At 48.0% G+C, this 22,671-nt stretch overlaps 1 protein-coding gene and 1 long non-coding RNA gene across 5 annotated transcripts in view; both read right to left on the reverse strand.

The window, feature by feature from the left end:
* Positions 1-22,671, reverse strand: part of LOC147115980 (uncharacterized) — a 650,930-nt gene that overhangs the window by 569,374 nt on the left and 58,885 nt on the right. The window lies entirely within an intron of this gene.
* The window catches only part of LOC147115981 (uncharacterized), a 79,399-nt gene that overhangs the window by 1,340 nt on the left and 55,388 nt on the right, over positions 1-22,671 (reverse strand). The gene's annotated exons all lie outside the window — the stretch shown is intronic.

The following is a 22,671-nucleotide window of genomic DNA, read 5'->3' on the forward strand; positions in this document are numbered from 1 at the left end:
GGGAATTCTTTCAGTATTTGAACAAGAAGAAGGCTGTCAGAGATGAGACGAGAATCATAAAAGATGCAAATAGGGCTGAAACAGAGAATGATCACAGGACAGTTAATGTCCTGAATGACTGCTTCCTCTAAGTATTCACCAGTGAAAACATGAACAATCTGCCCTCCCCAGGCAAAGACAACCTAAGCAGAATTAATGACTGATAAAATGGAACTGTTAGACAGGCTAAGAGGGCTCAAGACAAATAATAGTTAGATGGCATTTATCCCAAAGTGGTAAGCAAGACGAGGGAAGAGATTTGTGAGGCACTGATGGTCATTATAAGAGGGGTCACTGGACCCTAGAGAGGTACCAGTACACTAGAAATAGGTTACAGTGGTGCTCATTTTCAAAAAGGGTAACAAAGCAGGCTACAGCTTCATTGTTCTCACTTCAGTACTGTGTAAAATAATAGAATTGATTATCAGGAGGATTATTATCTGTATAATACCATAGTAATACCAATCACCACAGATTCAGAAAGGGAAGATCCAGCATGACTGCCCTCCTTGCCTTTTTTGAGGGTGTGACATCCCAAGTGGACTGTGGAAAGCCCTACAACACACTATGCCCGGACCTTCATAAGGGACTTGGCAAAGTTCCACGCGAAAGACTATTATCAGTTAGCTCAAAGTTTTTAAGTTCCAGAGTAAATCTTGGGATTAGAAAAGAAATAGGCTTAAGGGTAGAAAAGAACAGGTACTTAGAGCAGTTAAGTTGAGGAGAAACTCTGAATGGGGTGCCCCTGGGACCAGTATTTGGACCATTACTGTTACTAATTTATTGTAATGACTTGGACTCAGCAACTCAATGGAAATCTGTCAAAGTTGCACATGATACCAACCAAGGAGAGGCAGAAACTACAAAATGAGTTGGACAAAATATGTGTGTTGGCCGTTAAATGGCAGATTAAATTTAATGCAAACAAGTGTAGAGTGCTGCAACAGGAAGGAAAAGTGGGCCTCAAACGTACTCCAAGAATGATGTTGAAATAGCTGAGGATGAAGTTAAAGAGACCTAGTACTCTTAGTGGATCCAATTCTCAATATGCCTGACCAATGTAGAGTAGCAATCAACAAAAACAATAACATGCTGAACTGCATAGCCATAATAGTAGATTAATATTGACAGGAACTCGTGCTCAATATGTATAGCGCTCTGGTCAGACTACAGTTTGAATACTGTGTCCAGTTCTGGTCACCATGACATTGGGAAGTATTCAAGCATTGGAGGCTGTACAGAGTAGCCACGAGACTGATCCCTCGTATTAATCTGAGGGATGAGGAAACACTTTGGAAACTTGGGGGGGAAAATTGAGTCGCGCCCCCTTTGGAGCACTAACTTCGTCGGGTTAGCGCCCCTGTGGCCAAAATTCATCGGTAGCGCCCCAAGAGGGAAGCGGGGTGCTACTGGAAGCGCCCCGCCTCCCTCTTGGGGCTCTGCGAGGGAATGTCACACCGCGCTATTGCAGGCCTTCCTCCCCTTCATAAAGGGGGGGGCCTTGCGCAGCGCGACCCAGGGCCCAGCTGGGCCACCGGGATCGGAGTGTGCCGGCAAAAGAGCCCGGCACTTCTCTTGAGTGCCGAGCTCATGGAGCGCAGCTGGCACTCCGCGGGGGTGGGTGCTCAGGAGGCCAGGGATGGCAACAGAGGCAGGTGCTGGCAGGCGGCCAGCAACAAAAATGGCCACCTGGCACCTCGCCTTTAATTAGCACCGCCCTGACCACAGGTAGGCCCCCTGACCCCGTCGGACATAGCATGTGGCGGTAAGTCAGGGGGCGCTACCAAACATCGCGGCCGGGGCGCTGTGCACGGCGATGATGACATCACCGGTGGCACAGCACTGTGGGGCGCTTAACAGTCACCGCTGCCGCTAACCTCCCGCTGAATTTCGCAGGAGGCGTTGGCGGCATGGCGCCCAGTCGCTAGTTGCTTTGCGCCCCGTTAGTGCCCTCTTAGGGCGCTAACGGGAGGCGCAAAGCAGCCGAATTTCTCCCCCTTGGGCTTTTCAACCTTGAAAGAAGGGGGTAAAATTTTGCCTTCACTGCACAGGCAGTAATGTGGCAGTGAAGATCATTATAACGGCCAATATAGAAAGTTGGGTGGGTTCTATAACGGGCATGCGATTTGCTCAGCCAGATTACCACCTATGCGGTGAAGATAAACATTTACCCTGAGCTCTGACAGGTATATAAGATAGTTAAGTGTATACACAAGGTAAATCCATAGAATTATTTCAAATTAAATTAGAAGCAAGGGGATGCAGGTAAATAGTAAAAGACAAATTTGGAACTGAGGTCAGGAAGTTCTTCTTTCTACAAAGAGTCATAAGAACATGGCATGAAGTTCTGGACAGAGTAATGGAGGCAAAAACTCAGGAATTATTTAATTGGATGGTGCACTGAAGAAGACTGTGGGGGAGAAATTCATTATAGCCTTGTTTGGGGCGCTAAATTTTAAAAGTTGAGAAAATTAGCGCCAGGCGCTACTGCTTCTAAACTTTACAAAAAATTGGTTTTGTGCTCCAGGAAGGACGTGCACCATTACTTCTAAGAGTGCAATTGGCAGCAGGTGGGGCAGAGACTTCAGCAGCACTCTACACTGGGCCGTGCAGCGCTACCGCGTTCAAAGCAGAGTGCTGGGCTGATCGACCACGGGCAGGAAGCCGGGAAAAATCAGGATCAAGAAAGGTAAGGTTTTTTTTAATTTACCTCGGCCACCTCGCCTTTAATTACCGCCCCCAAAGCGGCCAGCCGCCCGATGCACGCCTCCTGCAGCTGTCGGTGGTTTCGACCGGCACTGCTGCAGGGGGCGGAAGTCAATTTTGGGCCCAGGTTGCTACCGGGACGATGCACACGACGATGTCGTCATGATCTCCAGCCAAAGGAGATCGGGGCGCAACACCATAGCGCCAACGCAAAACCCCCACCCAATATGGTGGGAGTTGATGTCAACGCCGCGCCTGGTCGCAAAGCCATTTGCGCCATGTTAGCGCCCCCCGAGGGTAATAACGGGAGGTGCAAAGGCACCCAATTTCTCCCCCTGTGGGTCTTTCTGGTTGGACTTCCTCATCCATAATTATCTTGTGAAGTCGTAGGGCTGGATTTTGATACTGGGGCGGGCTGGGGTCGTGTAATCCGCATTTCGTGTTAGCCACCCGATTCTAAATCGATGTGGGAAAATGATGCCATTTTAACTTAATTGGCCAATTGAGTTCTAACGTGTGGGAACCCATGGCCAATGAGTTTTTCCAGTCTGAAAGTTGCCTCCGATGACGTCATCATTGCTGCTGCATTTAAGGTCTGCAACAAGCCTTGCTTCTTCTGCAGACTGCCAAGCTTTTGCCCTTCCATGTTAGAGGCACCTGCAGGAAGAATGGCCAGCCAGAGACCTAGGTCTGCACCCCGCTTTGATGATGTTGCCCTGCAGGCTTTAGTGGAGGGAGCAAGAGCAAATAAAGAGGTGCTCTTCCCTTTTTCAGGGAGGAAGAAGCCTCCCCAGCAAACCAAGGCTGTGTGGATCCAGGTGGCCCAGGAGGGCAACTCTTTGTCAAGAACCCGCAGAACCTGGCTTCAGTGCAGGAAGAGGTTTCATGACCTTCTGCGCACTGGAAAAGTGAGTATGACTTTCCCATCACCCTCAATCTGATCCCCATTGCCTCTCCTCACCAGCACTCAGCTTTAGTAATCTCTTCCTCCACATCCCATTTGACACTGACATCCATGCACCCCTGCCCATTCCCTCTCTCTCTATGGTCACATTCACCTAACTATTAGACAATGCAGCCCTCACACTCCCTATCACTGTGATGCAATTACAACTTACAACACACAGGGAGGGCTCTTGGTCTTGCCACCTCACTCCATCTTTGTCTCCTTCTAAGCATCTATGTTATGGATTCTCTACACTCACTCCTTCATTCTCACTCAAACTCCACTTATCTCCCTCATTGCAGGAAAAGAGAGCTCACAATAAGAGGGAAAGAGCGAGGATAGGAGGAGGGCCACTCTCAGTAGCCCAGTTCACCAGCTGGGAGGAGGCGGTCCTGTAGATCGTGGGAGTAGAGGACGATGCGCAAGTGGGGGACGGGCAGACGGGTGCATCACAGCAAGCTGGTGACAGAATAGTTTTCCATCTCTCTCATTGACATTGCATGTGTTGCTGATAATGATTCTGAAGCTCTAACAGATAGATTTATGATCTTCTGCAATATGCAGTGTGCATGTAACCTTGGCATCACATCTCTGACTCTTTCCTTTACTCCCCCACAGGACTATCGCAAGCACCCGTCCCCACTAGCCAGGAGGAAGAGCCTGAGCATCCAGACTCCTCAGAGGAAGCCGAATTCAGCGCACCCAGACACTCACACCTCGGTGGGACCTTCACGAGATAGAGTAGTGTTGTCACCTGGTGTATCACAGCTCACAAGTGAGCATCAGCAGATGGTGGAGACAGGGACAGCAGTGGACAGTCCTCATCGGAGGGCGCAGGCCTCTGCCAGCTCAGCTCAGCTGCATGTCGACCCTCTGCCTCTGGGTCAATCCACAAGATCAGCGGTGCTGGAACTCCAGGAACAGATGCAGGAGTCTCTGGCAGGTTTTGTCTCCAGGGTCGCTGCGAGTGTGGAGCGAATGGAGGAGTCCATTGCAAACCTGAGCAGAGCCTTTGTGGAGTCATTGGTGCATGAACGCATCACCATGGACAGGATGGCAACCTCCATGGAGGTGATAAGTTGCCAGAGTGCAGAAAACATGGTGAGTGTTCTGAATAGAATGACATCTCTGGAGGAGCGATGGTCATCTATTGAACAGAGAAACCAAACCTTCATGGAAGTCCTTCTGAGTAGGACTGCCAGTGCAGATATGGGTCCCCATGGCCCCCCTGATGTGCAGCAAGGTGCTCTCAAGCCACTTGCAAACACTGAGGGGGACCTGACCCATGAGAGGAAAGTTGGTGGCAAACATCAGGGAAGTGGGGGCTCCTCTCCAAGCGCTCACACTTCCATGCCACTGCAGAGTCCTCGGTCAGAGCCCCACCAGAGACAACACCCAACTGAGATCGGCGTCTTAACCCCTACACAGCCGCAGGAGCAGCAGACTGTTGGCGAGCCCTCGCAGGTTCACAACCCCAGAGGACGCCCGCCAAATGTGTTGAGACAGGAGCAGCAGAAAAGTGAGCAAGGGGCATCCACATCTGCTGAAGCCACAGGGGAAGCACCACGTAGGAGCATGCGTAAGAGAAAGATACTGCACAAATAGTCAGCAGAATAGTCACTTGGGTGAAATTTGATGTTTAATGTTAAAAAGCCATCAGATAGTTACTGTAAATAAAAAATCTGATGGCTACTGCTGCAGTTGTGGTGTGTGTCATTTCGCTAATGGGACTTCCACATTGAGGGCTTAGGATTACTTGGTATATGCCTCAGTTGAGGAAGCGCTCAGTGAAGGTGGCGAGAGGGGTTTCCCTGGAGGTCACACTGGAGATGGGTGTCAGGCTCCAAACTTCCACAGCTGTGGTTATGCCTTCTAAAGTTCCCCCAGACCTAAGACAACAAAGTCCTGCCACCTGCAAATGATGGCTGATCAAATATCCTATTTAATGGTGGTGCTGCAGCTAATAGTCAGCAATCCAATTGTGCTCCCACCAGGTTTCACCGTTGTGTCTCAGAGCAGGCGTGCTTCACGTCGGAAAAGGGTTAAAATCACCAAGGCCTTTCAAAATGGGATAATAGAGGCAAATTAGTGCTTGTTAAGGGCTTTAACGGCCTATCCCGCCTCTTGGAGGCGGGACGGAGACGGGACCAGTAGACACGATTTAATGAAAATTGCTTGGAGGTGGAATGGAGGTTGATGGGGTTGGGCCCGCCCGCCAGTTTTTGCAATTTTAACCCCCCACACGCCTCCAATCCCGCCTCAACGGCCCGATGAAATTCGAGCCCATAGGCCCCATTTAAAAACAAACTCACCATAACAGCTTTTTGCTCACTCATAGCTTCCCAGGCTTTTTTTTAATTCGTTTTTTATGGGATGTGGGCGTCGCTGGCAGACCAGCATTTATTGCCCATCCCTAGTTGCCCTTGAGAAGGTGGTGGTGAGCCGCCTTCTTGAACCGCTGCAGTCCGTGTGGTGAAGGTTCTCCCACAGTGCTGTTAGGTAGGGAGTTCCAGGATTTTGACCCAGCGATGATGAAGGATCGAAGATATACTTCTAAGTCAGAATGGTGTGTGACTTGGAGGGAAACTTGGAGGTGGTGGTCTTCCCATGTGCCTGCTGCCCTTGTCCTTCTAGGTGGAAGAGGTCGGGGGTTTGGTAGGTGCTGCCAAAGAAACCTTGGCGAGTTGATGCAGTGCATCTTGTACATGGTACACATTGCAGCCACGGTACGCTGGTGGTGGAGGGAGTGAATGTTTAAGGTGGTGGATGGGGTGCCAATCAAGCGGGCTGCTTTGTCCTGGATGGTGTTGAGCTTCTTGAGTGTTGTTGGAGCTGCACTCATCCAGGCAAGTGGAGAGTATTCCATCACACTCCTTACTTGTGCCTTGTAGATGGTGGAAAGGCTTTCGGGAGTCAGGAGGTGAGATACTCACCACAGAATACCTAGCCTCTGACCTGCTCTTGTTGCCACAGTATTTATGTGGCTGGTCCAGTTAAGTTTCTGTTTAACGGTGACCCCCAGGATATTGATAGTGGGGGATTCGGTGATGGTAATGCCATTGAATGTCAAGGGGAGGTGGTTAGACTCTCGTTTTTTGGAGATAGTCATTGCCTGGCACTTCTGTGTCGCGAATGTTCCCTGCCACTTATCAGCCCACGCCTGAACATCGTCCAGGTCTTGTTGCATGCAGGCATGGACTGCTTCATTATCTGTGGAGTTGTGAATGGCGCTGAACACTGTGCAGCCATCAGCGAACTTCCCCATTTCTGACCTTATGTTGGAGGGAAGGTCATTGATGAAGCAGCTGAAGATTGTTGGGCCTAGGACACTGCCCTGAGGAACTCCTGCAGTGATGCCCTGGGGCTGTGATGATTGACCTTCAATCACCACAACCATCTTCCTTTGTGTTAGGTATGACTCCAGTCAGTGGAGCATTTTCCCCCTGATTCCCATTGACTTCAGTTTTACTAGGGCTCCTTGATGCCAGACTCGGTCAAATGCTGCCTTGATGTCAAGGGCAGTCACTCTCACCTCACCTCTGGAATTCAGCTCCTTTGTCCATGTTTGGACCAAGGCTGTAATGCGGTCAGGGGCTGAGTGGTCTTGGCAGAACCCAAACTGGGCATCAGTGAGCAGGTTATTGGTGAATAAGTGCCACTTGATAGCACTGTTGATGACACCTTCCATCGCTTTGCTGATGATTGAGAGTAGACTGATGAGGCGGTAATTGGCCAGGTTGTATTTGTCCTGCTTTTTGTGGACAGGACATAGTTGGGCAGTTTTCCACATTGTCGGATAGATGCCAGTGCTGTAGCTGTACTAGAACAGCTTGGCTAGAGGCGCGGCTAGTTCTGGAGCACAAGTCTTCAGCACGATAGCCAGGATGTTGTCGGGGCCCATAGCCTTTGCTGTATCCAGTGCCGTTTCTTGATAACATGTGGAGTGAATCGAATTGGCTGAAAACTGGCTTCGGTGATGGTGGGGACCTCGGGAGTAGTCCGATATGGATCATCCACTCGACACTTCTGGTTGAAGTTGATTGCAAACGCTTCAGCCTTGTCTTTTGCACTCACGTGCTGGGCTCCACCATCATTGAGGATGGGGATATTCTTGGAGCCTCCTCCCCCCGTTAGTTATTTAATGGTCCACCACCACTTACAACAGCTGGTATTATGTATGTAATTGCTCAGCTTGTGCTCCAGATGATTCTGTACTTGGAGTCAAGACCTAAACCAGTTGTTTCAACCTAGCCACTTCCCCTGACTAGATGTTGTCCAGTCATTCTGTCACTCCAGTCCTGGGAAGGAAATTTATTTGAAAGCTCCCATTTCAGGTACCTCTGTAAAACATTTAGATAGCACAGTGGTTGGCCCATACTGTACAAGCTCAGGTTCTGCTGGGACATGTGTTTGAATCTACACATGAATGAAGGAAGGGATGAAAGTTTTCTTTCTCTGCTGACTGTAAGTGCTTTGAGTTTAGGGCAGCCTCAGTCCATTTCCCACTGGAAATGAGACCCTACACAAGCTTGCCCATAATTTGGAACTCAACTGTATTAATAAAGCTGCAGAGTTAGATGGTCTGGGAAACTGATATATCGTGGTATTGGTAGGGGTGGTTTTTGTGAGGTTGCAGTTAATATGCATTGGGGGAAGGTTTCCACTGTGCACTAGTTCTTTACAAACACATTTATGATTTCACTACACCTTGTGCATGTTGTTGTTGTTAGGACAGTGTGGAGGAACACTTTACTTTGCATCCAACCTGGGAGTGCTGATTGCTGACAGATTGGTACAAAAAATAGGAAAATGTTCCATTCCACAGCAAGGACATGTTTCACCATGAGTAGATGGGAAAAACCAACAGGCCAGCAATTCCCAATCCAAGGCTCTATGTTCAAAGCCTCTGCTGGCCTTTGTTTGGGAGTATAACCAGTTCTAAGCCATGCCACTGTGTGTTTCTCGTTAACAGTGCTGCATCTCTGAGGATGGGATAGGGAAGGATGGCTGGTAGGAGCATACCTATGGTCAAGCAGCCACCAAATGTTGTTGAACAACAACTGTGAGAAGACCAACAACAAACCAATCTCCTGGCATAACACTGGGCAGGTTGAGAGTTTACTTTATAAAAAAAGTGAAGGAGCAGGAAAAATAGAAAATTAAGAAGCAACGATATTAAACATCGACATTGATACAATCCTGCAGTTCCTTCAGGGAAATAAACTCCTCTTCCATTTGAATCATAGAATCATATAAAGTTACAGCATGGAAGGAGGCCATTGCAGTCCATCGCGTCCGCGCCGGCCAACAAAGAGCTATCCAGCCTAATCCCACTTCCCAGCTCTTGGACGGTAGCCCTGCAGGTTAAAGCATCCCAAGTGCACATCCAAGTACTTTTTAAATGTGGTTAGGGTTCCTGCCTCTACCACCCCTTTCAGGCATTTGCTCTGTCAATAACAAACAAGAAGGTCCACGCTTACTGAAAAGTTGTTGAATGACTTACAACAGCCTGGAAATATTGCCGGATTTCCTTAAGGGAAGTGTTGGTAGAGTTGCATTGCTCATTGTCAGCTTGTTTGAAGTGAAGACCCTCATATCTTTTCTCGTCCTTCTGCCCCCCTCCACCCCCACACCCGTACAGACATTAAGACTGATTCCTGCCTACTGTTGCCTTTTGAAAAATAAACGCATGTAGAAATGATAATCATTGCCTGTGCTACAGGTGTTTAAACCATTTTTGTGGTGTGCTGAAATGGGTTCAGGGTCACAAGGGGCTACTTTGGCACAAACCGAAGCCAAGTTCTAAAGTAGAACTGCGTTAAGCACATACCTTTTGAGTTCATCATTGCCTTTGGGTTATTGTTACTGTACGTGCATTTGTGTATTTATGTTTTATTAATTTTTTGTAAACTCTGTGTGTGTGTGTCTGTGTTCCATCTGTTGCCCCAGCAGGAGATCTGAAATGGAACAATGGAATAAAGTTTACCTCTAATGCTGAGTGGACTCTTGCCAAGATGGATTTTAAATAGTTGCCATCCGATTTGCACTTTCCTTTCTCCTCTGTGATCATACTTTTAATTAATCCTTTTGCCATAACCAACATACATGTATAGAGTGCCATCCATAATACGAGCAGCTTAATAATGTGGCAAATATAGAATGGGCTGCCAGTTATGTACCATCATAACATGCAGTATTCTCAGCCCATGAGATCTTCTGCTGAAACCCTCATGCATGCTTTTGTCAGCTGCAGTCCATTACTCCAATACTCTCCTGGCCAACCTCCATCCTACACCATCTGTAAACTTCAGCTTATCCAAAACTATAGTGCCCCTATCCTAGCCCACAGCAAATCCCGCTCACCACTGTCCTCACTGCCCAACATTGGTTCACAGTCCTCCAAGGCCTCAAGTTTAAAATTCTCTTCCTTGTATTTAAAGCCCCTCATGGCTTCACCTCTCACCATCTCTGTAACCTCTTCCAGTTCTAGAAACCCATCAGAACTCTCCATTCCTCGAACTCTGGCATCTTGTGCATGCCCACCTTCCTTTGCCCCATTATTGGGGGTCATACCTTTAGCCACATTTTAGAATTCACTCCCTAAACCTCTCTACGCCTCCTTCTCCTCCTTCAAGACGCTCCTTGCTTTTGGTCAGCCTTGCTAGTATCTCCTTCTTTGGTTCCATTTTTTTTTTGTCTGTTTTTTTGATCACGCCTCTGAAGCACCTTGGGACTTTTTTCCACATTAAAGGTGCAATATAGTTGTTCATTCGCAAACTTTGAGAAACTGCATAGATGTCTAAATGACATCAAGACCTCATTTAAATATTGGAACTGGAAAACTACAGGACGCTTTGGTGCTATTTGAATACCTGACTGGTAAAGTTAAATGAATTTGCGGAGGTTGCATGTTGTCTAATCAGTCACACCCACTGTTTGCCTATTTATTGAGTGTCACTGAATGGATAATCTACCCTAGTGTTTACACAGCTTGGGACTGAGTTTCATCTTGTGAATGTTCTGCTTGTGCCACTTCCAATCCTGGATGATAGAAGGGGCCAAGAGCTGTAACATTGGGTTTTCACTCCTTTTGTGCCCAATACATGTTTCTGCTAAGCCAGGGACAGGAGGTGAAAAGTCCTGTTTGTTGCATGCCCACTACCAGTTTTTTTTTAAAGTAGAAAGCAGCACATGAAAATAAAAACCACAATTGGCTGAAATTTGAAATAAAATCAGAAAATGCTCAATGTTCAGCATCTGAAATAGATAGTTTGCATTTGCTGTATTTATGAAGGTTTCTTTTTTAGATGCTGACCAACCTGCTATTGATTTCCAGCAACTTCTGTGTTTTTTCGGTAAAAAAGTGATGTTTTTGTGTTGTTGATGCTGTGTTGGTCGCTCCCGTGGCGATGAAGTTTTTGGACCTAGTTTGCTACTGGTGGTTTTTTTCCTTCCTGTGATGTAAAGCTGTGGGGACATTGAAGGATACGTTCACAGATGTGTAATATTAACCTTTGATCTCACTGCTGTGTAATATCAGTAAAGGAGACTTCGAAAATGACAGTAATGGATGCTTAATTGTTGCATTCATTCTGTTGACACAGATGTTGGCTTCACAGTGCCCTGTTCTTTATTTCACTGAATATGACACCCATGTTGAGGCTGAAACTATTGCATCTTTTAAGGGGAGAGGAGGTAAACATTTGAAGCAGAGGAAGATACAGGGTTTGTGAAGAGAGAGCAGGGCAGTGGGATTAGCTTTGGATTGCTCCAGCAAAGAGCTGCCGCAGTCATGATGGGCCGAATGGTCTCCTTTTGTCCTGTAAACTTCTGTGGCTCTATGTAAAGTATCAACTTGCTGTCAGAACACCAGTGTTGAAGAGATCTCAAGGGAACAATCGGGGAGCCTCAAGACGGGATCCATGTGTTACATGGCGCAACTTCTACAATGAAAACATAGTTTAATGATTCAAAAGTATTTATCTTGGTTGATTTTTCTATTAGATTACATTCCTTAGAATAAAAATATATGATTGCCAAATTATTTGGTTGAGTTACATCTTGAATAAAGTTAGTAATGCATTGGCACCAGTGCAACATCCTGTAAAGAGTCAGCTCTACCTACAGGCCAGTCATACAGTACATTTGGTGTCAAATTGCTGTGAACACCATATCAAATTGGCAGAGACTATGCAGTACAACGGCAGCGGTCCCAGCCCAATAGAAGTGGTGCGAGATCACCAGGAGCAGTATAAATGCAATCAGTGTAAAGCAAACTTTAAAATGTTCCCAGATATTCTGAATAAACCTCATTTAAGAACTTTAGAATGTCAGCAAAGAGCCCATTCCCTTTTAACTCTTCACTGATATTAAAAACTCAACTGAGCTTTGGATTCAGGAACAGTAAGGTCATCCCTAATGGGTAACTGAAGTTGTGAAAGATGCTATATAAATGCAAGTTCTTTCTTTTTAAACGTTTCTAGAAGTGAACTAAAATGGCAAGAACTTCTATCCCAAATGTCCACCTCTGTTGACTGGGTAATATTTCTTCCTGTAAGAGGAGGTAATTTAACAGATTAATACTGTGTCTAACATTAAGTCAAAAAACAGCTGTCCTCCCTGAGTTTACTTAGATCTAAAAAAAATAACCTTGCAAATGTCCGCATGAGCCCTGAGATAGAGGCTAAGTTGCATAACCGGGGCAATGTAGAAAGTGCTTTACCCTGCATCTAGTTCATGCTGTACCTGGTCTGGGAATGCTCAAAGTGGGAAAGTATGGCATTACTGACAAGTCTTGCATCGTATGGGAGTATACCCCAGAAAAAAAACCTTTACAAGTGATAAAACACACTGCAAGTTGAGTAGCGTGCGACTTCCCTGGCAGTCTTCGAGCAGAGTTGTTGGAACAGACTGTCCCCAGCAAGTGAACCTGCCCAAACATCCCCCCATTCGGCCAATAATAATCTTTCAAGCTCTTGGCTCTGTAGTCGTTCTGCTGGCTGGTGTCTGTGGAAAGTTTAATGCTTACAGCACATATTCTGGTTTAAATGCCATGGTTATATTAGGATATAAATATGAAGCCGAGGAATATGAAATATGAGGGGGCTTTACACATCACGTTGGGAAGTGTTTGGGAGCTGTTACGTCATTGATCTTCATTCTCAGGGTTTGCTCACCCAACAATTTTGTGTAGCTGAATATTGTGTTTGGATAGCTAAAGGTCAACTATACAAGAGGGTGAGTCTCCAGCATCGGAAAACTAAGGGAGGACTTGAGATATAGAAGATTCTGGTAAAGGACAAAAGAGTTAGCAAGTACCCGTACCCTGAGGAATTCCCTGTTTGAAAGCAAGACCCTCAACTAATTTTCTTCATGCCAACAATTTTAAGAAGAATGTGAAGCCACTTTTACTTGGAAAATTTTCTAAAAAAAAATTGTAGTGAGTAAAAGGCAAAGGCCCTACATCAGTTTAAAACAACCTATATGCTGTGCATCTTTCTCATCCCTTTACTCTTAGCCTGCAATCTGTTCCATTCTGCTTTCTGTCTTAATGTTTTTATTTTGCTCTTGGGTTATGGGTGACACTGGCAAGACATTATTTATTGCTCATCTCCAGTTGCCCTCAGAGCATTAAAAGACAACGGAATCATTTTGACTTTGTGCAATAGTGTAAAATGGACGATAGCGAATCAGCAACCCATTTTACATCTCTCCCCATTTTTATTTCCATTGACTTCAAAATCGGGAGCGATTTAAAACGGGTTGCTGATTCGTTATTGTCCGTTTTACACTATCGTACAAAGTCGAAATTACCCCCAACTACGTATTGTGGAACTTCAGTCATATGTAGGCCATACCAAGTAGGAGTGGCAGGTTTCCTTCAGTGAACCAATTGCATTTTTACAACCATCCAGCACTTTACATGGTCATTTTTCTGGTGCCAGCCCACAAATTACCACATTTATTGACGTTAATTTCACAAATTGCCGTGTGTGAGATTTGAACTCACAATCTTTGGGTTGATCATTTAGTCCTATAACCACTAGGCTACCGTGCCCAATTTCCAAGCAACGGAATTAATTAGTCCCAAAGTGTGAAACAAAACTTATGAATGCTTGTCACAGAAATTGGAATGCTATTTGTCTAACTACACTACACACAGATAAGCCCAGGGCATGCAAGAGGTCTCAAATGCATCTTACTGTTCCTTTGATCATCATGTTCCCAGAACATAAACTATGAATTGGGAAGAGGCCATTCCACCCATCAATCACACTCCTTCCACTCATAGCGTATGTTTCATTCCTCAGCACTATGAGACAGCATTGTCTGAAAACCATTCAAAAAATGATAAGGCACGAGCCACATATCATTAATTTTTGCATTTGAACTGACTGCTGCTGTGAACTGTTCTAATACTCAACTAATCAGACATAAGTACAAGGGACAGCTAAAGAAAGCGAAGGCTGATGTTAGATCAGCTTAAAAGATAATGGAAAAGAGGATCATATACAAGTATGGAAGTATTGGGAAAGGTTTTTCCAGTTATGTGAAGATACAGAGAACTCTCAAAGACTGTGTTGGGCCATTGAAGAACGCTCAAGGACAGGTTACGAAGGACTCACTGGATATGGCGTAAATATTAAATGAGTACTTTGCATCGATCTTCACTCTTGAAGATGATGCTCAACTGTTAGAATTTAATGATGATGGTGTGGTGGTTCCACCGGGTGTCCCTTACATATATAATGTACATAATTCACTTTAACCTAACTGTATGTACATTACTTACCTGTTTGGGCCGTTGCCCCTTTAACTTACCTGTTTGGGCCGTTGCCCCTTTAAGACGCGCCCTAGCGCGCTGACGTCACTTATCACGTGACGCACCTAAACGCGTCGGCTGCCGGCCTAGTTCGGCCATCCGCTCCCTCAACGGTCGCAATGGCCAGCCACAGTGCCGGGTGCCTCTCCCGCTCCCGTGACTTCGGCCGCAACGGCCAGCCTCAGTGCCGGGTGCCTCTTGCGTTCGCGACTTCGGCCGCAACGGCCAGCCTCAGTGCCGGGTGCCTCTCGCGCTCGTGACTTCAGCCGCAACGGCCAGCCTCAGTGCCGGGTAGACGCGTCGACGTATCGGCGTGGGTCACGTGACCGCCTTAAGCGCGGGCGAACGCGCTGATGTCACGATGCGGTCACGTGACGCCCGAAGCGTGGGAAAAAACAGCCAAGCGTGATGACGTCATCATGCCATCCAGAGGACTGCGGACTCAGTCCTCGTGGCGTCCCCACTGGGGAAAGACCTACTCTACGGCGCTCCTGCAACCATCTCACTTACCTGCTGTATTTCGTCTGCTTCCTGCATTAAAGAACTTATTTATTGTTCTCCTGAAGTCGAACTCGATTATTTAGTAGGCATTCGTCCAATACCTGCTGAGGTCAACCCGAATTCCTACAATTGGTGACCCCGACTCCATGGACGGTTTTCACAGAGGAAGCGCGCAGCCTGAACCTCACCTACAATTGATGACCCAACGACGTGAGTACGGGAGCTCATCAATTCCTACACTACAATTGGTGACCCCGTATCCGTGAACGATTTTCACGGAAGCAACACGCAGCCTGAACCTCGTCTTCACAGAAGACGACCGACGAACAGCCGACGAACACCAATTCCTACTTTGGCGACCCCACCTTTGCGAACGTATTCGCAAAGGAAGCGCAGCCTGGAGGTGATCCCGTTTTTCACGGACAAAACGCAGCCGGACCCCGATTTTTTGTGAACACTTTTCACAAAAGAAGCACGCCATGGAAGCACCAGCCGTTCCGCTGTCGCTACCGCAATTCAGGGAGAAACAACCGCCCTCGTGCTTTGTAAAGGTAGAAGCCCTGTTCGCCGAGAACATCGATGCATCGCAGACCACGTACTTGCTTACGGTCTCTGTATTCGACTTTTCTACCGACACGCGGGTCGTCCGCCTCTACGTCCAACGCAACAGCAAGTATAAATCTCTCCAAACGCGGGGTACAGCATGTTCGGGCCCACAAGATCAGAGCGCGCCCTGTGGAGATACCACGAGGACTCACCCCCGCGACCCACGAGGACTCGCTCCTCACGAACCACGAGGACGCACTCCTCGCGCACCACGAGGACCCATCCCTCGCAAACCATGAGGACCCATCCCTCGTGAAACAGGAAGACTCATGCCCCGCCGACGATGCACCAGCCCGTCAGCCTGCTGGTTGTGTTACCTACCACACTTTTCGGCGAGACAAGAAGAGTGCTGCTCTCCCGGTTGTTTTCTCCAATAGCAAGAACAACTACAAGTGTTGCCGCCCTCCAGGCAGAGTTTACCCCTACCAAAATTAACAACAACCCGGACCGTTGCCGCCCTTTCTCCAGTTTTCTCCTTAACAAACGCAAACATCTACTTGTTGTGTATGTGCCTTTAAGGGAAGAACTGGTTTTAGACTGCAGTACCGGCAGTGACCACCCCTGTATAAAAGGCCCTAGCAGGCTTCTGTATTTCAGTCTGATGTTGCCCTCCTGTTCAGTAAAGTACCTGTTAAACTGTTCTCCCGAAGTCCGTGTATTATTGAGGCGCGGACTTTACAGTGGCGATGAGTAAGTTCGAACTCACCTGCAGTGTGGCATCATCTCACGGGGATCTCGCCCTGAGAGGAGGTTTCTTGGAGGTCGTAGTCTGAGCAACGGGCGTCGACCGCGGGCAACCGCCCAAAGAATTCATCGGTGTTCGGAGAATTGCGGGAGAGACTGTGGAGAGCTGTGCTTGGCTCCCCAGTTAAGGTGTTCCAGCAAATCGTGCTGGTAGCAGGTAGTGCGCTGAACCTTCCGGACTGCGGCAGGCTCAAGCTCGATCGAGCGGTTCTACAAAACGGGCTGCGCAGCATTGCCGGGAAAAGAAAACAAGAGAGAGAGAGAGGGTGGAGCGCACAGGGCGCGGTCGGTGCTCAAGAACCGGGCAGCGGAGAGAAAATAAACGGGGGGAAGGAAAGCGAGACGCGCCGAAGCCGCGGGTCACTGCCATTACCCTGTGGAACACTAGGAGCAGCGTGGCAGCAAGGGGAAGAAGGAAAAGCGCGGGAGGCGCCATGTTATCCCGTTGGGGAAGAAGGAAAAGCGCGGGAGGCGCTATTTTATTCCATTTGGGAAGAAGAAAAAAAAAACATAGAAACACAGAAACTAGGAGCAGGAGTAGGCCATTCGGCCCTTCGAGCCTGCTCCGCCATTCAACGAGATCATGGCTGATCATCCAAACCCTTAGCACCCGGTCCCTACACCGACAGCCATCCCACCCAAGCCCTATCCCCGTAACCCCGTAACCCCACGTATTTAATCCCCCCTAACACTAAGGGCCAATTTTTATCATGGCCAATCAACCTAACCCGCACATCTTTGGACTGTGGGAGGAAACCGGAGCACCCGGAGAAAACCCACGCAAACACGGGGAGAATGTGCAAACTCCACACAGACAGTCACCCGAGGCCGGATTTGAACCCAGGTCCCTGGCGCTGTGAGGCAACAGTGCTAACCACTATGCCACCGTGCAGCAGGAGGCGCCATTTTAAATCACCCAAGATGCCGAAAAGTGGCAGTATCACTGCTTTCAACAACGAGGTAGAAGACTGGCCCACGTATGTGGAAAGAATTGAAGTGTACTGCAAGGCAAATGAGGTGGCCGATGGAACGAGGGCGTCGGTATTATTGAATTTGATGGGCGCGAGTACGTACGGCCTATTGCGGAATTTAATTACCCCAGCTAAACCAATGGAGAAAAGTTTTGAGGAGATTGTTAATATCTTACAGGAACACCTAAACCCTACACCACTGCTGATAGCAGAAGGATTCAAGTTCCATAAAAGAAACCAGCACAAAGATGAGAGCAATGCTGACTATCTTACGGAACTACGCAAGTTATCGAAGCACTGCCAGTTCGGAGCAGGACTGGCAGACACTTTACGGGATAAGTTTGTCTGCGGGCTCCAGAGTGAAGGAACCCAGAAACGACTACTTTCAAAAAAGGACCTGACACTAGAACAAGCTTTCAGCGTGGCAGTATCCTATGAAGCAGCAGCACGGGGAGCTGTGGAAATACAACAGAAACCACAAGAATACAGCACTAACGAAATGGCGTATGGAGCAGAAAAGTGCTATCGCTGCGGCAGAACAACCCATGAGCAGAAGGGCTGCTGGTTTAAGGACAAAGTATGCAGGCAATGCGGAAAAATGGGACATATAGCAAGAGTCTGCAGGTCGGGAAAGAAAACCAACACGACAAGAACTACTAAGGAACAGTACAGGGAAGTAAAGAAACTGACAGACAGTAGTTCGGAAGATCAGGAGAGTGATAAGGACTCCGGGAGCAGGAGACTAAGTTGTCTAAAGTTACACAACGTGATCGCAAAGGAGGATCACCGAACCATTTGGGTCACCCTCATGATAGCAGGGTCCCCAGTAAAGATGGAATTGGACACAGGATCAGCCCTAACTGTCATGAATCGACGAGACTATGAGCGGCTATTCTCACACATACCCTTAAAGGACACGTCCATTGTATTGAAGACATACACGGGGCAAAAGGTCTAGCCCAGAGGAAAAATAAGGGTGCCAGTTAAATATAACGGCAAGGAAACACAGAAACTATATATGTATATACTACGAGATGGAGGACCACCATTATTGGGACGTGAATGGATCCGAAAAATACAATTGGATTGGCATTCCATTCAGGCGCTAACTGTGACTGACATAAAGGATGATGACGTCGCACCTGGACGTCTGTCACAAATTCTATCTGACGCGGAAGAGGTGTTCCAACAAGGACTTGGGACTCTAAAAGGAGGAAAGGCAACCATAAAGATTGAAGATAACGCAAACCCAAAATTTTTTAAGGCCAGACCGGTGCCATACGCGATCCGCCCAGCTGTTGAAGCTGAACTGGAGAGTCTGGAGCGTTCGGGTGTGCTGTCCAAGGTGGACTGGAGCGAGTGGGCCACACCCATCGTTCCTGTAATGAAGAAAGCATTGAGCAGCACGCCTGGGGAGCCAAAGAAGGTTCGCATCTGTGGGGACTTCAAGGTGACTGTGAACCCAGTCCTGCACACAGTACAGTATCCACTTCCACGAATAGAAGATATTTTCGCCTCACTATCTGGAGGGAAACGTTTTACAAAGATTGATCTGGCTCAAGCGTATCTACAAATGGAGGTGGAAGAAGCATCTAGGAAATACCTCACGATAAACACTCACAAAGGCCTTTACCAGTACAATCGACTGGTATTCGGGGTAGCATCAGCCCCGGCTATTTGGCAGAGGGCGATGGAACAAGTCCTGCAAGGGATCCCGGGGACCCAGTGTTATTTGGACGACATCCTGGTTACGGGCGATAATGACAGTGAACACCTTGCCAACCTGGAGCAGGTGCTCACGAGATTACAGGAATATGGGCTACGAGCCAACCGCCCCAAATGCGAGTTCTTCAGGAGACAAATCTCGTATTGTGGCCACATGATTGATGAGGAAGGGTTGCATAAGTCGCTGGACAAGATTGAGGCTGTAGTCAAGGCTCCAGCACCAGAAAATGTGTCGCAACTGAGGTCGTTCCTCGGGTTGGTGAACTACTACCATAAGTTCTTGCCGAACTTATCTACAATTCTGCACCCACTGAATGCCCTGCTGCAAACTGGAGTGACATGGAAATGGAGTGATGAGTGTAAGCGTGCCTTTCAGGAATGTAAATGCCTAATCACTTCAAAAGAAGTATTGGCCCACTACAACCCAACACTACCGATTCGGTTGGCATGTGATGCGTCACCCTACGGCATTGGAGCGGTACTGTCACACAAATTCCGTGACGTTTCAGAGAGGCCAATAGCTTTTGCGTCACGCTCGCTAACCTCAGCCGAGCGTAACTACGCCCAGATTGACAGGGAGGCCCTCAGCCTGGTGTGGGGGGTGAAGAAGTTCAATCACTATCTGCACGGGCAGAAATTCACCCTACTGACTGATCATCAGCCCCTGGTCTCCATTTTTAACCCAAAGAAGGGCGTTCCGGTGATGACGGCGCAACGGCTGCAAAGATGGTCACTTTTTCTAGGGGCACATCAGTGTGACATAGAGTACAAGGGTACGAAACAGCATGGAAACGCTGATGGGCTGTCGCGCCTACCGTTGCCTATGGTAGAAGAAGCACCTGCAGTGGACCCTGTTGAGATATTCCATGCGGTCATAGTCGAACGTTTGCCTGTTACAAACTCGAGTATAGAGAAGGAAACCGGAAATGACCCGACACTCTCTCGGGTCTATGATTTGACGGTGAAGGGATGGCCAGCATATGGCGACTCACTGTTGCCAGCATTCTCGCCAAGGAGAGAACAGCTGTCAGTGTGCCGGGGAACCTTGATGTGTGGATCCCGAGTGGTAATTCCACCCAAGTTGGGAGATAGAGTGCACAATGAGCTTCACGAGGGTCATCTGGGAGGGGTAAAAATGAAGAGCCTAGCCAGGGCATTTGTGTGGTGGCCGGGAATCGATAAAGAAATCGAGGATATGACCAAGAGATGCACAGGATGCCAGAAGGTCCAAAACGCTCCACCACAGGCCCCGCTACATCCATGGGAGTGGCCCGCATCTCCATGGCAACGGGTACACATTGATTTTGCTGGTCCATTTATGGACTCAATGTTTCTAATCGCTGTGGACGCCCATTCGAAATGGCCAGAGGTCATTAAAATGTCCTCCACCACCACGGAGAAAACTATTGGGTTGCCAGAACAGATTTGCTCTGACAATGGGCCACAGTTTGTGTCTGAGGATTTCCGGAGGTTCCTGAAGAATAATGGGGTGAAACATTACACATCTGCCCCATATCATCCAGCCACAAATGGATTGGCTGAGAGGTTTGTTCAGACCTTTAAAAAGGCCATAAAGGCAATGTCTAATGATGACATACCACTACAACACAAGGTGGATAGTTTCTTGTTTGCTTACCGGAATGCGACACATGCAGTAACCAACCAAGCTCCAGCCGTACTGTTCTTCAACCGAAGGCTAAGATGTCACCTGGATTTGCTCAAACCAAACATAAGGCGAGATGTTGAGGATAAGCAATTCCAGCACATAAATGAGAAGCCAACCCGGAGCTTCAAGTTAGGGCAACCAGTCTTGGCCCGCGACTACCGAACAGAAAAATGGCAGCCAGGAACGATATGCACACAGCAGGGACCACTAATGTACACAGTGGACGTTGGAGAGAGCATTGTGAGGCGCCATGCTGACCAGATTCTAGAGTCACAGGAACAAGCCAAACCCATACCACGAGAAGGTGCACCTGGTAATCAACCTGAAGTACAGATTGCGTCTACCTCAGAAGCAGTGGTATTGGAAGCTGACGAACCAACCAATGACAATGAACCAGAATCAGCTCTGCCGCAAGAACAGGATACTCGAGAAAGGCACTATCCAGTCAGGATCAGGAAGCCTCCTCAAAGACTGAACTTATAATGATTATTTCAGTTGATGTATATAATATCCAGAAAGTTGTAATTAGTTATTATTTAGTTGTTAAATGAATGTTATGTACTGTTTATCTAAAAGGGGAGGAATTGTTGTGTATGTACCTTTAAGGGAAGAACTGGTTTTAGACTGCAGTACCGGCAGTGACCACCCCTGCATTAAAGGCCCTAGCAGGCTTCTGTATTTCAGTCTGACGTTGCCCTACTGTTGAGACCTCATTCTCAGCATTGCTGGCTGTGCAGCTGCCTCAGTCAGCAGGAGGAGAAGGAGCAGCCAAACCAGGAGAGTGGAGAGTGGAAAGTGGTGGTCTCCTGACCAGGAAGAGGAGGAGAACGTAAGACCACCACCTCCTCCTCCTCCACCATCATCACAGCAACTGAGGTGCCTGGAGAGAGAGGACAGAGGAGGAGAAGGAGAAAGGAGGCCAACAACAACACCAACCAGGGGAGAGGCCTTTCCATTACTGCCTCCCCAAATTGGCCTCCACTTCAGGAGAGGGAGAGAGGGGAGAGAAACAACCAACAACCACCAACTGTTTGGAAGGAGGGAAGAACAACATCATCTTTCAGGTTGGTGTTATTTGGTGCACTCTCCCAAAGACTTTGTATTTTAGGTGGGGGGAGAAAAGAAGAAACAAGGCTGGATCATCAAGGGGTGTCTGTGTGTGTGTGTGGCTCTTGTTAAAAACTAGGCCACGCACACCACTAATAAGCAGCTCTTCTATTGCCTGGCCTGGGACAGCTGGAGCTGCCTAGGTGAAGTCTTTAATTCCATTAATTGCATCGTTAAGACCTGGTGCAGGACTGAGCCTGGGCATCTCCAGCTTTCCCAGGTGAAGACATCTTCTCCCCCTGCCAGAAGACCACCACCATCAAAGACTTTTAAATCCCATCGGAGAGTGCACCCCTGCCAACACCCACCCACCATCCTGAGTGGCAACACTGCCCTTGCGGCCTCCCTCCTTCCCACCCCCCTCTCTCTCTCTCTTTGTCTCTCTCTGCCTCTTTCTCTGAGGCACTTCAAGTTCATCTTTATTTATTAATTGCCTATTGAGCAGAGGGGAGAAGGCCCCTCTCCCAATTTCAATCAATAAGGGGAGAGGTGTGCCTTCAATCTAATCAGCTCCCTCTGCTCAATAGAGGACCAAAAAGAATACCTGAGGCCATTAACACTTTCAGGCCTGTGACTTGGGGTGAGTGTAGCCCTTATAAAAACACCCCATAATGGCGACTGCATCTTCGCCGGTGGCGGGGCCAGCCAGGACTTATGCGGGAGTGGCAGCCACAGCCACAGCTGCTCCCGCTACTTCTGCTGCCCCGTCACCCTTTAAACTTATGACAATAAAGCTTGGGGTGAAGAGCTACACTCACCCCACTATGACCATTGAGGCCTGCGTTAAAGCCATGGCTGGGGTTCTCGGCCCCTCAGCCATCATCGCGGCCTCAAAAAT

This window comes from Somniosus microcephalus, chromosome 6 (genome assembly GCF_052327205.1).
Source record: "Somniosus microcephalus isolate GS21.2 chromosome 6, FLI_Smic_1.0, whole genome shotgun sequence".
Lineage (NCBI taxonomy): Eukaryota > Metazoa > Chordata > Chondrichthyes > Squaliformes > Somniosidae > Somniosus > Somniosus microcephalus.